Source organism: Gouania willdenowi, chromosome 2 (assembly GCF_900634775.1).
Source record: "Gouania willdenowi chromosome 2, fGouWil2.1, whole genome shotgun sequence".
Taxonomy (NCBI): domain Eukaryota; kingdom Metazoa; phylum Chordata; class Actinopteri; order Blenniiformes; family Gobiesocidae; genus Gouania; species Gouania willdenowi.
This window is the reverse complement of record NC_041045.1, coordinates 873,827-890,532: the sequence shown is the minus strand read 5'-3', so window position 1 is coordinate 890,532 and position 16,706 is coordinate 873,827. Positions and strand designations below refer to the sequence as shown.

At 38.5% G+C, this 16,706-nt stretch overlaps 1 protein-coding gene across 1 annotated transcript in view; it reads right to left on the bottom strand.

Annotated features, from left to right (window-relative positions):
• The window catches only part of LOC114477792 (POU domain, class 3, transcription factor 3-B-like), an 88,931-nt gene that overhangs the window by 46,773 nt on the left and 25,452 nt on the right, over nucleotides 1-16,706 (bottom strand). Inside the window, exon 3 of the transcript XR_003675776.1 lies at nucleotides 5,957-6,125. The gene's annotated coding sequence lies outside the window, so the exon portion shown is untranslated. The remainder of the gene's footprint in view (nucleotides 1-5,956; nucleotides 6,126-16,706) is intronic.

Genomic DNA, 16,706 nt, shown 5'->3' with positions numbered 1-16,706 from the left:
ACAAACAAATGAAATAATGAATAAATGAATGAACAATCACATTAATAAACCAATCAATGAATTAATCATTGACTTATTGACCAAATGAAAAGTTGAATGAATAAATATATTAATGATTGAATAAATGAATCGTGGTAGACTTCTGATCCTTAAACACTCAATACAAGGACGACTCATTACCGCCTCTGATTGGTTGATAAGTTTCTGCTGGTGCAGAATAGTGATGTGAGCGTATTCCTCTAATAAAATAAGTGAAAACAGCACATCTGTAATTTCCTCTCAGCTGAGAGCAGATGAAACCAGATGTTTTCTGAGGATCCATTCCGTGGTCAGCCTGAGGCTCGGTCTGTTTCACATCCACATGGTCGGCTCAGAAATAAGCAGAAGGAAGATTCCCTCATATCTACCGCAACATTTCACTCACGTAACAAACAACACATTGTTTCCATTTCAATTCTTTTTTTGGTTTAAATGTTAAGAAAAGTAATGGTTGACTTTAAACCTTTTAGTTGCACTTGATGAAGTCTTTATCCAGTATTTTCAAGTTTTTTAAAGGCATGAATATCTAACTACTAATGATTTTAAAAAGGTTTTTTTTTATATAACTGATATATAAGGACAAAATGTGCCCAGTGAAATGTTCCTAATGTCGTCCTGCAGTCAGAGAGCGAGTATCGATGGCGAAGCAGCGACTCCTGCATTAGTTAGAGGAATTAAAGGATCACAGCAGCTCCACAGCAGGATTAGATCAGGCTATTATCGCAGCGATAGCCGCATTAGCGCAGATAATTCCTGGGATTCAGATGCAGAGATGGAAACGCTCCTAAAGCTGCCAACAATCAGAAGCAGCCGTAAATCTGTGAATTATGAGTCGAGGAGTTGTTGTGAAAACAGGTATTTGATGGAGGAAATTCCCATTGAAGCAAGATTAGTGTTTGTTTACAGGATGGGTCGGAAAAACACAGAAGCCTGTTCAAACGCAGTCATTCAGCAGCATGGAGTGAGGCGTTCAGGTACAGAGAGATGTGAGACGTTCAGGTACAGATAGATGTGAGGCGTTCAGGTACAGAGAGATGTGAGGCGTTCAGGTACAGAGAGATGTGAGGCGTTCAGGTACAGAGAGATGTGAGGCGTTCAGGTACAGAGAGATGTGAGGCGTTCAGGTACAGAGAGATGTGAGGCGTTCAGGTACAGAGACCTGTGAGGCGTTCAGGTACAAAGAGATGTGAGGCGTTCAGGTACAGAGACCTGTGAGGCATTCAGGTACAGATATATGTGAGGCGTTCAGGTACAGAGAGATGTGAGGCGTTCAGGTACAGAGAGATGTGAGGCGTTCATGTACAGATAGATGTGAGGCGTTCATGTACAGAGAGATGTGAGGCGTTCAGGTACAGAGAGATGTGAGGCGTTCAGGTACAGAGAGATGTGAGGCGTTCAGGTACAGAGAGATGTGAGGCGTTCAGGTACAGAGAGATGTGAGGCGTTCAGGTACAGATATATGTGAGGCGTTCAGGTACAGAGAGATGTGAGGCGTTCAGGTACAGAGAGATGTGAGGCGTTCAGGTACAGAGAGATGTGAGGCGTTCAGGTACAGAGAGATGTGAGGCGTTCAGGTACAGAGAGATGTGAGGCGTTCAGGTACAGAGAGATGTGAGGTGTTCAGGTACAGATATATGTGAGGCGTTCAGGTACAGGAAGCAGTGAAACGTCTGAGCCTTTATTATGTGAGTGTACCCCTAGATTTATATATTTTTTTAAAATGTTAAAATGTATAAAAGCTTGATATGAAACATATTTTAATAATTATTAACTACATATGTGTAGAACTTTAAAAGTTTTACATTAAATTAAACTTGACAGATAGAATTACAAAGTCAATTTTCTGAACTCAATTACAATTTAATTACAATTACAACAGCAACAGATCTTTTCAATTATAATTACAATTACGCCATAATTGTAATTATTTATCAATTATGCGATTCCAATTGTAAGTGACCCCAACCCTGGTTTGTTGTTTCTATGAATATAAATGTCTGTGGTGGGAGGAGCTATTTTTGTTCAACTATTACATTTTGCTCAGAATTCTGTGAAACAACATCTATAGATCATAATAATGGAATAAATGAATGAAAACACACATTTTAAATATACAGTATTTAATGCCTCTAATAGATTATTTCCTGTTTATCTCCTTCCTTGTATTTTCAGTTCATGTTCTAATAAAGATCATTTTCTATCATTGTTTTGTGAGTTTCTGGTAATATTTAGTGTTATTATCATTTTGAACTATTATTAAACCCTGTATTTTAATGCTCTTTAGTTCCCCCTGTAGTGCCATGGTGTAGCCCTAGAGGTACACGTACCCCCATTAGAGAACCACTGGTTTAAATCAGGCAACGCTGCTATAACTGAAGCATCTACTTCTATGTAAAGCTTTGCAGAGACAGGAAGTGATTTCTATGTAAATGATGGAGGAGGATTGTTGAAGGGAATTATGTTTTTCTCCTCCTTTCGCTCTAAATTACAGCTATTAACACCCGGTCGCAGCCAAACACGCCACTTCCCGCTCCGAGGGACGCTGAGAGTGTGGAAAAGCAGCGCTCCCCGTTCGCTCTCCATGTGGCTCGCTGGACAAAGTCACACGTCTGCCTCGCAGCTCCGTGATTGGCCGAGCTCCATCAGCCAGGCAGGAAGTGGTCGGACTGTTCCCGGGGAGACGAGGTGTGAGATCGAGGCGGAGAAAGGCCGACGCTCCATCTGAGGTCCTCACGCCGCACATGACGACCACCAGCCTCACACAGAGGACACGACGAGCCGTTCTCACCACCGAACGCACAAACGACCAAACACAAGTAAACGAGCACAAACGGGCTTTTATTTATTTTTTGGGCTATTTTGGGAAAATGAAATATAATATTATAATATTGTTATATTTTCATAATTTTCTGCTTTGCTGCTGATTCATTAGAAGAGTTTTGACCTTATGTGTTTAGTGGCTAAATTAGCGGTGATTTAACGCTGTCCTTGGTTCTGAAACATGACGTGTGATGCGTATGCTCCGTAACGATTGTCTGTGCTTCATCGTTCTTTTATTAAACATTGGTTGTTTGTGTTCACGTGATATTATTGAAACATTTATTTAGCAAAAACTACTTTAAAATAATGTTTTACTCTGGACCTGATGATTTACACACTGACTGTAACTGTTGGGTTTCCATAGGAACAATGTTGGTAAAGGTCATAGAATGGTTATAGATATAGTGCAGGCCTCATAGATCAATAAATCAAACACTCTTATTGACATTGGTCACGTTTACGTGGGAGCTTTAATTCCTCTTTAACCTGACCTTGTAAACACGTAATGCTCAATTAATTCTGAATTAAAGTTCATTCTGAATTAAGTGGCTGTTTATTCCATTTTTAATTCAGAATTAGATAATTCCTCTTTCTTATAAAAATTTTACTTGGTTAAAGCCGCTTTAAGTTCATTTGAATCATTTTTGCGTTTGCGCGACGCGCAGCGATGACGCGCTGGTGACGACATAATCCAAGATGGCGGCGGTCTGGACTCCAGCTGAGACTAATTAATAAAAGCCTTAAAACACATGGATATGATGAAAAGAGTGGATGGACAGACTTATTAAACACACACAGACTTATTAAACACACACACGGACTTATTAAACACACACAGACTTATTAAACACACACACGGACTTATTAAACACACACACAGACTTATTAAACACACACACAGACTTATTAAACACACACACAGACTTATTAAACACACACACAGACTTATTAAACACACACACAGACTTATTAAACACACACACGGACTTATTAAACACACACACGGACTTATTAAACACACACACAGACTTATTAAACACACACACAGACTTATTAAACACACACAGACTTATTAAACACACACAGACTTATTAAACACACACAGACTTATTAAACACACACACAGACTTATTAAACACACACACAGACTTATTAAACACACACAGACTTATTAAACACACACACAGACTTATTAAACACACACACAGACTTATTAAACACACACAGACTTATTACACACACACAGACTTATTAAACACACACTGACTTATTAAACACACAAACCTCTGTAAACGTGGTAAACGGAACAGGACAGCAGGCACTAGGACCCGGAGGCAGAGTAAATGCGTCCCCGTACTGTATGTACAGACTGTAATATCATCAGTTTATTATTTTACCAGTTATTAGAGCTACTATCGTTACCAGGGAGATAATATTTATTCCTGGTTTTTGCAAAAACACCAGAAATGTGTTGGGAAGTTTTTTGGGGGCTAACCAGGAGAACGTATGGTGACTTTCCTGCCTTTCCTTCTAAAAATAGGGTTCAACAGGGTCGGACCGACGCCCACTGGTGGGAGGAACAGTGATGTCATCTTCAAAACCATCAAAGGATACATGCTGACCTCATCTGCTGCCACGGCAACGTAAAAACATTCCTATGACAAAACAGACAGTATGGCATTCTCGCTCTCATTCCCTCTGGAATTAGTTTTTATGATTTCAAAAATAGTTTCTTTTTATGTTTGTGGTTGCCTTTATTTATGACTATATACACTGTATTTATTATAATGTGTATTTTTTTGTCATTTTTCCAGTACTGATTTGAAGTGTTTGCTGCTGTTTACGCTAACGGACATTCCCACAGGTTTCTGCTTGTGTAGAAACACAAATGGGTTCAGTCGGGCCAGGTAAACACTTCCTAACACAAGCGTGCACGTGCAGCGCTGCCTCGGCCAGGCGTGTGCACGTATGAGAGCCTGTAATCCACACACACAGGATTTTCCTCATTAGGGCCAAATTACATGCAAATTCCTCCAAATGAAGGAGTTTTAAGCACTCGACAGCCTGTCAGCTCCGGAGTATTGAGACGTCCTGACGGCGTGATAAACAATCCACAATAATCACTCTATGCAAATTTGATATTTCCCGCACAATCGGGAGCGGAAGAATCAGCCGCTATAAATAAGCGGCGCACAAAGGCGGCTGGCATTTGTCCGTCCTGCTGCAGATAGCCATGCTAATGAAAGACGGAGGATGTAATTGATTCAAAGGCGGCGGCGCCTCCTCATTGTTCTCCTTCCACTTGTTCTGCTTTTATCTGCTGCTGTCAGCGAAGCTGCACAATGGCTGATGGAGAGCTGAATAACTGCTGCTCTGTAACGTGAAGAGGATCTGAGATAAAGATTACAGAGTTTACAGAGACGCTCTTCCTCAGATTAAAGACAGAAACATCGCTACCCTAATGCCTTTCTTTTCTTTCCTCACCATGACCTCAGTGAACCCTGAGCAACAGGACGTCCATCACGTTCAGCACCAACTGTAGATATGGCAAGAGTCCAGAAATCTGACCCATCAGCTCAAACATTTTATTTATTTTTGCTCTCAGGACATATTACTGGAGATTAATATTTTATCACCTACCCAAAACCTTGTAACTTTCTCTATTTTATTAAAGTAAATACTGCTGACTGTGCACTTTATTTTAGTCAAACAGGTCTGCAGTGGAACCTGTTGGACACATTTATATAATTTATATTTGAGATAAATACCTCATGTGCAGTTAAAACAACACATTTCTATTGTTTCGTGGATATTGTTCAATGTTTTACATTAAAATATGAATATTCAATCAATCGGTATCGGTGCACAGCTTTTTTCTAGGCTTTTTGTTTTAAAATGTAAATTCTCTTCAAGTCTTATTTCAATTCAACTAAAAATAGAAAAAGGAAAAATCTTGTTAATTTAATACAGATCATTTTCTTTGGTCTCCTGACGTCATAGCGAGTCATTCTGATTCATTTCTTGGATCCATGTAAACCTGAGTCACTCACTAAGACTCACTAGAGGATGGTTTAAGTCCTGATTTTAAAATTCTTACCTGGATCGTATGAGTCCTGATTATTTCAGTCCTGATGCTGTCGGTAACCGGATCCTTTGAGTCCTGACTCTTCCTGGTGGTTAAAGGTGTTTCTGTGGTGATTCGGTTCATCTGAATCCTTTAAGCCCGCTGTGTTTAAGATGAGTTTACTTCATTTGTGTGCTTGGATCTAGGTTGATAGAGAAAAAGGATTCATTAGTCCTGATTAAAGGGGCAGTATTATGAATAAATCACTTTATAATGGTTTTGCTATACATCCTTTTAGCCTGATTCAGAGGTCAAAGTTGAAAAAGTTCTGTTTCCTCCCTCCCTTGTTAGTCCACATGTTGTAAAAAGTCAGCTCCAAACAGGACAGTTGGATTTTTCTTGGAAACTCCTCCTCCTGACAATCCTGGCTCCTCCTACCCTATAAGAATGTGAGCTCCTCCCTCTCAAACTACCTCACAGATAGAACAAACGGTTAATATCTATGTTCAGTATATAAATAATCCAATTTATAGATAAACCATAGAGTGCTCACAATCGGTTCCATTTTTAGTGGCCGTTACAACGCCTTGTATCTCCTTTATGGGATGATCTGACATGTTTGTGACCCAATGTGACGCAGCAGTTGGACAAAATAATGAACTATCACCTTAAATAAACTAATATTGTGGTTAGTAGAGGAAAGGAGAAAAAAGACCATTAATAATTTACTAATACTGTGTGTTTACGCCCACTCATGAATATGTACGAAGGCCGACAAACAGCCTGTTTTTAGGAGCTCTCAGAAAGTGACCTTTCAGAGTCTAAAACTCCAGGAAACAGGTGAGTTTGGGAGAATAAACCTCAAATACTGTTGTTGGGGTTCTTAGAACAATTAGAAAAGGGTGATAAATAACATAATAATGGAGCTTTAACTCTTTGTTTATGAACCCACCAGCTCTACTGCGTATCAAAGATCTTATGAGGTGAAACAAAGTCCAGCTTTTGTCGTTTAGCTGGTATCTGTTGTTGGAGGGTCTTTATCTGAGGACCTAATGGAAGACTTGATGTTACACCGGTTTTGTTTAAACATCGACTCTGCATTAATTAGCTCATTCAGATAATTACAATCCTGTGAAGCATCTCTCTGCTAATGTCTTTCTTTTCTCTCCTCAGGTCGACCTCAGCGAGCGTCAGGACGTCCATCCAACCAGATCATCTATCAGCCATAACGGCATATTTCCTTTGGTTAGTCTGCAACTAGCCCCACCCCTTTACCCTTTGACCCTGCCGAGTTAGCGCCTCTAAATGCTAAGCTAACCATGTGGGATTGGTTGTTGGTACAGAGTTCTTTCACAGACTCAGAAAACACATTTACCAAAGATTAATCATCACGTTACGAGGCTTTATCCATCAACTGGTACGACGCCATAACAGTGTCGGAAACACAGGACAAGACGCAATAGGACAAGAAAATACATAATAAACCACACACACAGTCTCAAAACTGTGGTCTGCAACCCCCTGAGGGTACTTGACATATGTTGACTACTATACATACACATATATAGTATATATATATTAAAGGGGATCCGGACATACATTTGGACCTACTGTATGGTTATTAATGTGGAAAGTGTGAACAGAGGTGGACCGGTCATCTGGCATACAGTACATCATCCCAGTGGGCCGTCGACCGGTTCGGGCCATTACATTTCTGTATTTTTTAGTTTTTCTGACGAGCAAGTGGAGGCAGACATAGTAACAGGTGATTAAAAATCATCTAAAAGTGGCAAAAACATGGCAAGAATACAGTCAAAAGTCATTAAAAAAGGTCAGGAGTGTACAAAAAATGGGCAAATAAAGAAGAATCAGGTGGTAATTAATGGCAACGCGAGTAGCTTATATTAGCAAAATGTGGCTAACAATAGCTAAATGCTAAGCTGTTAGGGAGTTCTTTCACTGACTGATTTACCACTGGAGTCAGAAACACAGCACGAGACACAAAAGGAAAAGAAAAACACACTAAACCACAAGAAAATACAAAAATAAAACCACACACACACATAGAGACACACCAGATAGCCACATATTAGATATTAAAAGTCCAAAAAGACACAATAACTGAATAAATACACGTGATCTTTAAATAGGGTGGAATAAAAACAGTGAAGACTGGGTCCTGGCTGTTCTTTGAACTGGTTTAACTGGTGGACTGACTGGTTTGGACTGGTTGTGTTGGCCCAGGTGGACCAAAAGCAGCAGTGATGGTTGAAACCGCAGACTGTGATTACTGAGCAGACTGCAGTGTGAAGGGCCGGCTGATTGCTGAGCACAAATACCAGACTAATACCAGACAACAGTGTGTGTGTGTGTGTGTGTGTGTGTGTGTGATTGCCTCTTTCAAAAGACTATCCTGGAATGGTTATCATTATCATCATCAGAGAGGAATCATAGCGGTGACAGGCAATCTGAGCTTTAAGACCACGACTCATCCACAGACTTTACAAACACTCACAACATCAGCCGTTCTCATTTTCCCAGCAACGCCAGAGAAAAACAAACACGCTACATCGCTATAGTCACTGACGACCAAACACAAGCACAGTCCCAGAATAGTGAGAAACACCAGTAGGATGGGAACACAATGTAAAACAACAATAAACAGCTTAAACCAGTTATTGGATCATTATCAAGAAAAAAAGTCCACATTTTTGTAGGAAAACTAGTCCAACACAAAGTCTAGAATTAGTCCATTATCAAATCTAAACCAAAACTACATAAAAATGACCTCATAGATCAATAAATTAATGATCATTGGCTCAAAAAATATGTGAAAGGTTTGATTTGCTGCTCAAAAGTTTATTTACGTCTCCACTGACAGACACACACACGCACACACACACTCACACACTCTTACTGAGATCATTGGAAAAGTTTTGCCCGTTGCATTGTGGGATATGGAGTCCATTAATTTCCCCCCAAAACACTGCCACAGTAACTTCTTCACACATTTATTAATGACTAATAAAGCAGTCATTTCAACCTTTTACATCTTTTTTTTCCACCGTCTTTATCTGATAAAACATTTTTGGCTCCAGCAGCTCAATTAAAGTAAATAAATAAATAAAAAACTGCTCTACTATTGAGTGTAAAACTAGTCTGATATAAAGTCTAACACTTTAAAAAGCATGATTTTATATTAAAATAATTAGAATCATGAAAACCTTAAACTTTAGGTTTTATTTTGTAATACAGGGACGTTAAACGACTTCCTGTTGTACTTGTTAAAGTCTTTAAAGCTGATTTTTAACGTTTTATTTTCTATCTATTTTCCGTTTATTTTAATTGATTTTTAGTATTGTTCTTTTTTTCTTTCAATTGAAAAATAAAATATACATTAAAAAAAAAACATAAAAACATACAAAATAATTGAAAAATCTAATCAAATATAAGACAAAAATATCAAATGTTTTTAATTTGTGATTGTTGATTAAAAACATTTAATGAAGCAGCTTTTTTAACATAAATGTTTAACATTAACTGAATAAAAGGTGATTTCTGATTTAAACAAATAGATGATGTCACTAATATCAAAAATTACATCACATCGTTTGATCAAACGGGCAGAAAATTCATAAATTTACCACAGCAATAAACTCTCTAACACACACACACACACACACACACACACACACACACACACACAGTCAGTGACGATGTGACTTCGTCGCTAATTGCTGCTGAATCTAAATTTAGTGAAGGAGATTCTAATTCTTTTGATCAGCCGAGCTGAGCCTGCGGTGTGTGTGTGTGTGTGTGTGTGTGTGTGTGTGTGTGTCACTGGGGAATAGGTGAACTATTCCATATGTCAGGCTTGTCAATCAGCAGCAGAAATATGGGAAGTTTCCCCAACACCCCCCCACCATTCTGGTTGTATTTTATGTGTGTGTGATTATGTACCGGTATGTGTGTGTGAGTGTGTGTGTGTGTGTATACACAGACAATATTAATCACTAAGGGTTTGAATCCTCATCTTAATCAATCATGGTAAATGAGCGACGCCCCCACAGCCTGACACACACACACAGTCTCAAACTGTGGTCTGCAACCCCCTGAGGGTCGTATAAGAATCTTAATGTTTTATCATCAGCATTCTGATTATTAATGTCATTATTAGCAGAGTTACGTCAAAAGTACTTAACGGATGTTGACAAAATTTCAGCCAAAGATAGACCATATATATATATATTTATATTTTGGAGGGGAGCCAAAGCGTTTGTAATTGATGATGATTATGTAATATATGACTCATTTGAGTCAGGGTTAGTTCTTCATTGACTCAAACAGAGATGAATCTGGATCAGATCTAAATTGTACATTTCATCGTGATTTTTCTAAAAAAAAAAGGTGTCCTTACATTTGGACCTATTGTATGGTTTATTAATGAGGAAATACATTTATTAGTGTGAACAGGGGTGGACTGGCCATCTGGCATAGCGGGCATCGTCCCGTATATATGACCGGTTTGGTTCATTACGTTTTAGTTTTTCTGATGAGTTAGTGGAGGTGGTGACAGGTGGCCAAAAATGGTTCAAAAGTGTCAAGAAAAGATTGGAAAGTGACTAAAACAGGCCAAAAGCAGTCAAAAATGTCCAAAAAATGGTCAAATAGTAGTGAAAAATGGAAAAAATGTGGAAGAAAAAGAGGAAAAATGCAAGGAAAAGAAGGAAACAAGTGGTATTTATTGGGCAAAAATTAGTTTATTGGGATGAAACGTGGCCAAAAAAATGAAAGAAGTTGAAAAGAACTTGAAAAATGTAAACAAAAAGTAGGAAAAAATAGTTTTTTATTGGCAAAAGGAGCAAAAGTCTGAAAAAAGATTTGAAAAGGAGCAAAAATGGGAGAATAATAATTAAAATGAAGACAAATCTACATAAAGTCTCCTCCTCACTGCTCCACGTCTGCATATCACTACATTTACTGTTTTTTACTGTAATCGCACAGATAAACACCTGTTCGTCTGCTCACAAACTTCCATTTATTACCGGTGTACAGATGTTCATTTGCTCCCACGCATTTCGCCGTCCTACACAAAACCTGTGACATCATCATTTTCCTACATTATCTGAAGCTGGTTTTTAAATGTACAGTTCATTCATTCAGCTGTAGGGGGGGCTGTCACTAATATTGGCCACACCCTCAACTTTAAATGAAAAAAATAGCGTCCGTAAAATAATGCTTTAAAGTGCATCAAACTCTGCAATGTTTTAAATCAATATGTCCCTAATCTAATTATGTTTATCCTTGCTGAATATTTTTATATTTATGGTTCATTTGGGTTATTTTTTTTTTTTTGCTGAAATGAATCATATAGAGATGTAAAAAATAGATTTTTCTTTGGATAATGAATCATAATAAGGCACTATTGACACATTTACACAATTATCAGTATTTATCATTTGTTTTCTTATGTTTTTTAGGAAAACATGTAAATAATGCAGATTTTCTGTTCTTATTGGTGCTTTTTTGAGTTTTTTCCACTCGCTTGATCGAGTTGGATCCATCAAACAACACATAAAAATATATATATATATATTTATTAGCCATTTCTATTATTGTTTCTAGGGTCCACCAAATGTGTTGTTATAATATTCCATAGGAAGTCCATCAATTGATATAATAATAATCTGTCAAACCATAGAGATCTGTATGCATTTTAACAACATTTGACCTGGATTCTGTTATCCTGAACAAAGCCGGGATTTATTGATGCAAGGTTGTTGGAATCAGGTCCAGGAGAAACTACTGGAAGGTTCAAAGTCAGACAGATGGAGGTCAAAGGTCGTGGAGAGCTGAAGTACAGGCAGAATGTTAGCATTTATTATTATCATGAAGACTGTTATAGTGACGATCGGAGCACACACACACACACGCACACACACACACACACACACACACACACACACAGGAGAACAAACGTTAGCTCTTCAAACACGACTGAGTATGAATTTAAACTTGTATTTTTGGCGATCACTTCCATAACTGTGAATATTTTCATATCTTTTTCAAACCCGCCTCCACGTTCTGCTAAACTTTTATCTGTTGTTTGTCACTTTAGATGATTTCTGCTCATTGATGTCGTCGCTGTTTTTCTGCCTTTGTTTTTAACTCATTTGTAAAACGACCTCAAAGTCTCAGAACATAATGTGACCGTAATTATTATTGTTTATTAAAACACCCTGATTTAGTTCAAAATGTTGGATACGCAAAGACGTTTCTTTTCTACCAACGTGTGTGCGTGTGTGTGTGTGTGTGTGTATCAGAAACAGAAAGCGACTCCTATCAGGTCCTCTGATCAAGCCGCCTGTCGGCTCCAATCAGCGCCACACACGTCCTCTTCAGGAAGTAGTCTCCACCGAGCCAGGGCCAGTGTTAGCTCTGAGTGGAGGAGACGTGTGTGTGTGTGTTGCTCTCACTGAATTTAGATATATTCACACGTGTGTGTGTGTGTGTGTGTGTGTGTGTGTGTGTGTGTGTGTGTGTAACCCGACTCATGGCCTTCTACAGTCCAACACGTCTCCTTCAGACAGAACAAATTACAGAGCGACTTCGACCTTCAGTCTGAACCCGGGGCTCACGTTACCCACACGGGAAACCCAAACCAGCCGACGCTGAAACAGAACCAGAACCGATCACTTCACAGAGGACGCTTTCACACTGAGTGCAGGGACGGATCAGGTTCCCAACGCTAACTCTGGATCCATCAGGAGGATTCATGTTAAAGACCACAATTCTTTTTTTTTTTTTTTCTCCAGTATTTGAGGTTTATTTTCCCAAACTCACCTGTTTCCTGGAGTTTTAGCCTCTGAAAAGTCACTTTCAGGGCACTCCTAAAAACAGGCTGTTTTTGGGGCTTTCGTGTACAGTATATACATGAGTAGGAGCTGAGGCAACGTGTGTGTTTATCACAGCAGCAGTAAATCATTAACAGTCTTCCTTCTCCTCCTCACGTCACAGAATTACTCCTTTACAGACGATAGTCCATTGTTTAGTACGACTGCTGCATCACAAACACGTCAGATCATCCCATAAAGGAGATACGAGGTGGAATAACGGCTACTAAAAGTGGAACTGATTGTGAGTGCTTGTCGGTTTATCTGAATGTAAAGATATGAACTGTAATATCAACCTGTTTGTTTTAGTTGAGGTAGTTTGAGAGGGAGGAGCTCACATTCTTAATAGGGTAGGAGGAGCCAGAATTGTCAGGAGGAGTTTCCACGTTGTGACATCACAATGAGAGAAAAATCCAACTGTTCCGTTTGGATCTGCCTTTTTACATGTGGAATAACAAGGGAGGGGGGAAAATATTTAATGCAGTGGACACAAACTTTTATGGTTCTTGACCACATTTTGATTTGAATAATTTCATTGAATTTCATTTTTCAGAAATTTCAGGCGACCCCACAAGGAGGCCCGACATGTTTTTCCTCAACTTAACATACTGTTAAAAAAGAAGACAAAATTAATCTTGCTTGAACTATTACATGGAAGTCCAGTGAAACTTCAAAGGAACATCAAAGGCAACCAGCAAAAGACTGGCAGTTGACAGTCAAAACATGTCGGGAGATAAAACATTTGCTGAAAAAACGAAACCTGAACTTAGCAGACTGTTCAAAATGAAGACAAAATTAATCTTGCTGAAACTATTACACTGAAGTCCAGTGAAACTTCAAAGGAAACATCAAAGGTGATCCTCCGAGGAAGACTGGCAGTTGACAGTCGCAACATGTCAGGAGATAAAAAAAAATTCCTGAAAAACCTTATCTGAATAAACAAAACCTCAACTCAACATATTTGGATTTGTTTGTCCCGGTGATATCACCCCGCTCTGCAAGACGACCATATTCAGTCAGATTCAGATTTTTCCGTGTAAACACAAACATCAACATCCTGATTTACCACAACTTCCACTTCGCCTACGTAATTGATTCATCTGATTAAAATGGCGTCACATGATCACACGAGTTCTGACTGAATTTCATCCCATGTGACAAAAAAAAGATTATTTTGACATAGTTTATATTGAACTAAAAATCTGACTAAATATTGAACATTGCTCTGGATGAGGAGTCGGTCCGACATCTTCGTTATCTTTTCCCGCGTTCATCTCTTCAGTTTGACGTTCAACAACTCTTATCAACAGTAAAACACGTTTCTCTTTCAACTCCAGAATCATACTTAACCCTTGAGCACGTCTTTAACTTCACATACACCATATGTACACAAACGGTCCGTCTCGTCAAAGTGCAATAAAAACTTACTGCATGAATTTTATTTTTTACTTTCACTGCATCAGATGTTTTTAACTACTTCAGACATATCCATAGATATAACATTTATTATCATTTATGTTTCTATGGACTTTTTATCATGAGAACCTCTAATTTTACACTAAATATGCAGTATTTACAAAAATGAATGAGGGCCAAAGTGAAATATTTGTGATGAAAATATTACAGCATTGATCGTGTCATTAATTAATAGCAGAATTACATTTAATGCTTTATTATTATTTTTGGCACAAGGACAGTTTTAAAGTTGTACACTTTGTATATTTTTTAAGATAATAAATCCAGGTTTTCACTGAAACTTTATTAATATTTCTCTGGTTGGTAGGAGGTCATTACACCTAAAATACTGTATATGTACCTTTATTTTGAAGGTAGAGGCTTTGATCTATTAGGTATTAATTGAAAAATCATTATGATATATCATGATTACAGTTTACAATGGGAGTCAATGGGACAGATTTGATCAATAGGTTACTAAGTGTCTGAATGATGTATACTATATGTACTTTTCTATACACTTAGGAATTAAGCAAATAAACATGAAAAAACAATTAGCGTTAAAAATGATCAGAATATTGAGAGGAAAACAAATAAAAACACCAGAAATATAACTTTTGGTCACAAAGATGCTCCGAGGATTAAAACAATAAAACTTTGCAGGTTAATAACTGAAAAACCTCGTGGATCAAATCAGGAAAAAGTTCAGTTCACGTTTCTATGAGGAGATGTTTTTCACCAAGTTATTTCTATACAATACTTCTTATGTGGATGTGTCAAAATAAGACATAAAAATGTAAAAATTGCACATTTTTCCTTTAAAACAGTAACAATATTCTAACTGTCCTTTCTTCTCTCTGTGTGTTGATTGAAAGATGTAAATCTGTTAAACGGACGGACAGCGACAATAATAAAAATAGTCGTGGTTCCTTTCTAATGGGTGTAACGGGGGGCTTGTTGACATGTTTTCCATCTTCAATTCTTTTTAAAATACGGTGCGGCGTCTTTAAAGATGAATCAGACAAACAGTTTGTAAAGGATAAAGCGCTCGTCGCCGCGCGTCCTTCAAAGTCTGCCTTTGCTCTTAATTACCTGCAGTCTGTTTTGGATGCTGTTAAAAATACTTCCCGCTCTCGCACCTCAGCTGCTGCGAGGTCCGTCCACACATCTGCACGGCAGATTGTCCTTCATCAGGAGTGACAAGTGCCCGTTTGCCGCGCAGCCAGCGAAGGCAACACGTGTGGCGGCGACATGTGGCGGCGAGGCGGAGGCGTGCGAAGGTGGGAAAGCCGAGGATTCAAACCTGATTCTTCACACGTTCCTCCAGCGTCTGTCAGGTGGATTCATCAGAGTCCAGGAATCTGCTTTTACTTATATTATTATTATTATTCCTATGGTTTTTACATTGATTTCATGATTTATTCAAACTTTGTCAGGTGGAGTCACTAAAGTCTTTGTCTGGTGTGTGTGATGTCTAACTTTATTTAAATGTATGTAAGTATTATATTTTATAAATATTAATATATGTAAATGTTGAAATAAAAGTGTCTCACGCACAAACAAACGCACATGTGCACAAGTCACACACAAACACTGGCGCCCACACCATAAATATTAAAACCTATATAATCATTGATTATGAATCCTAACAAGGTAATCAATAGATAGGAAATACATTAGATGATAGATATTAGTTTTTAGTGTATTTTACAGCTGATTTAGGACCTGTTAGCATTAGAGATGCTAACAGAAAGCTAAGTTATTTATTTCAGACTCAGTAATTGTTATTAATTGAAATTGAAGTTTAGAAATTGTAATTGACTTTCTGAGGATAAAAAATAATTACAATTTTAATTGTAATTGGAAAAAATGCTGGTCACTGTAATAGTAATTGAATTGTAATTGAACATGGGTAATTGAAAACATAATTGTAACTGTACACAATCAAACACCAAGAGTTCACAGCTGCAGAAACGAAAGGTGATGAGACACCTGGATGAAGCCACGCCCCTATGTGGGCGGAGTCATGGGTGTGTCTGATATTTAGCTTCTTTTCTTCGTCCTGTTTTGCTTTCCGACCGAGGTTTTTGAGGTTTTTGAGGTTTTTTGTGTTCGAGTGTCACCCGTTCCCAGGGGGGGTCGCACAGGGGAGTCGGATGAGTTGGGTGGGGGGTTAGTGTGTGTGTGTGTGTGTGTGTTGGGGGGCTCTGCAGATGGTTTCAATGGCTCAGAATTGGCTCATTCCCGTGCAGATTATCCATCCCTGCCTAAGTGCTTTTGTGCATATTATACTTTGTCCTTCCCATTGACGAACTGCGACCCAATTAAAGCCACACGGCCCCCCCACTACAATCAAAGCCCCTCCTTGTACCTGCTCCCAATTAGAGGAGGGGGGGCACTACCTGCCGCTGGCATTCATTAGCTCTATTCACTGT